We start from the raw sequence: 2,500 nt of genomic DNA, 5'->3' as shown, positions 1-2,500 counted from the left end.
AGTCTATTTTAAAGAGACGGACCGGCATGCCCTCCTTTTTAAAACATCCTATCACCCGAGGCACACTTTTAAGGGGGTAATCAAATCGCAGCTAATCCGCTTCCACAGGATCTGCACCTACCCGAAGGATGTGGAGGAGGCGACCAAAGTTTTATTTAGTGCACTCCGGTCGCGGGGATATTCGAGACGCTTCCTGAGGAGTATTAAGGCGGAGGTTAATGCAGCCCCCCCTCGAACTAGCACTCCCAACCCGGTCTCCTCAGAAACAAAACAATTTCTCATCCCCCTGGTCACCACCTACTCTCAGTCAACACAACCCCTCCTTAGTACTATCCGCCACAACTTCTCCCACTTACAGTCCACCCACCCGTCCCTGGGGGGCTGCCGTTTGATCTCCGCCTTCAGGAGAAACAAGAATCTTAAAGACCTCCTGGTCCACGCAGCCCTGAAACCGGCAACTCCTGGGGAGGCGTCTCGAACCCGGGAGATCCATTTTACCCAAACCCGTTACATTTTTAATCCATTCAGTCGGGCTGGTTTTAATCTCTGGCAGGCCCCCACACCCGGCACCTCGAATCGCGTGTATGCCATCAGATGTCGGGCCTGCCAGAGATTATACATTGGGGAAACAAAAAATTCCATATTTTTACGAATCAAGCAGCATTTTTATATTATGAATAGCGGAGCAGGAAACAACACTTTGTACAACCATTTTAAAACCCATGGACCTCACAACGTCCAGAGCCTGGGGTTAGAAAGTGACAGCCGTTGGTCCACCATGCAACGACGGGCAGCAGAAAGACGGTGGATCCTGAAACTGCACACAATGGAACCCCACGGTTTAAATGAAAAATTTAATTAAACACTTACTTTTACTCCATTTTATCTCTCTTTTTCTAGGTTCCACAATATTGTAAACAAACCCCGAAACCCCCCCCCCCTTCTTTTTTGTTTTTTAGTTTCCATTTCCAGTCCATATTTATCCTATTTTAATCTCAAATATTTATTATATACCTATGAACTCAATTGTCAATTTTATGAATCTATTTTAATTTATTGTATTTATATTATATTATTTATTTGTATTTAAGCCTAACAGAAATATAAAGAATACATTTACGAATATTTAGAATTTTGCATGATATTTTATTATTATTTATTAAAAATACTAACATGTGTTGGGGAGGACCTCTTCTTGCTTTTATAAGGTGTCTCCCTTGTTATTTATTAAAGGTTTTGACAATAAACAATCAAACTAACACCAAATTTATATTTTATTCAACTTTTATTTCTGTCAATGGCACCTTCGCTTCATTTTACCAAAAACTTATTTATTCCACTTTTGAAGCCAATATTTAAGAGCTTTCTATTAATTCCTCACTTAATCCTATACTTGCGGAAAATATGGACTATTTTTTTATTTTTTTATTTTTTTATTTTTTTATTTTTTTATTTTTTTTCTTTCTTTTATCCTTTTAACAATTCTGGGTCTCTTTAGATAGGTTAACAATAATAAACAATAAATTAAATAGGAATATAAATAATTTTATAAAACAATTTAAACTTTATGAATTGAGTAAAATCTTGAATGCTAATTGCCCTTCTGATTTAAAGTAACCAACGAGCTTATTATGAAGCTGACCCTTGCTGGGAGAACCTTTTATTTTACTAATACACATTCCTTTTGTTTAACTTTTATTACATGTTTTATTTAATGTAATTTATTTATTGTATATAATTTTAACTACGTGGCACTCAACTAAAGTTTTAACATTATTATTCAGCTTCTACTCTATGTGGTTCTTTTACCAGAAGGGACCCTAAACCAAATTTTATTATAGCACTAATTTATTGTTTATTATTTATTATGACCATTTCATCAATCAATTAATTTATCTTTTATTAATTTAAACATCTACGTTTTCCATATAAAAATTCATAAATACATTTCTCTTCTTTTTCTCTCCACCTTCTTTTTCCTTAAACCTCAAACACCCATCCCCTAACCCCTAACCCTAACCCTAACCCTAACCCTAACCCCTAACCCTAACCCTAACCCTAACCTTAACCCCAAACCCCCCCCCTCTTTCCCCCCCCCCTTCCCCCCCCCCAAACCTTCTAATCCCTAAACCTTTCATTTTCTTCCCCCTACCACAACCCTTCTGATTTAGGTGAATTGTCCTCACATATTTTTGTGTACCCCCAGGATGGTGTAGAGGTAAAATCGATGCCTACCAACCGGAGATTGAGGGTTCAAACCCCAACAGGGCCACATCTCTTTTAAACAGTGTTTTAATCACAATAAACTCAAATTTGTGTCATCCTACAGCCACAACCCAGGGGCTGTAGCTCAACGCTGCAAACCCAACTTTCACAATCAATCAAGCGGGGTTCGGGTCCCGCTCTGGGCATGCCCCATTACCTCCATCATCCCTCCAAAGTATCAGTGGAGTGTTTTTATTGTGGTCCTAGTTTTTTATTATTATTTTATCTCATCCCC

Source organism: Antennarius striatus, chromosome 22 (assembly GCF_040054535.1).
Source record: "Antennarius striatus isolate MH-2024 chromosome 22, ASM4005453v1, whole genome shotgun sequence".
Lineage (NCBI taxonomy): Eukaryota > Metazoa > Chordata > Actinopteri > Lophiiformes > Antennariidae > Antennarius > Antennarius striatus.
This window is presented reverse-complemented; position numbering follows the sequence as displayed.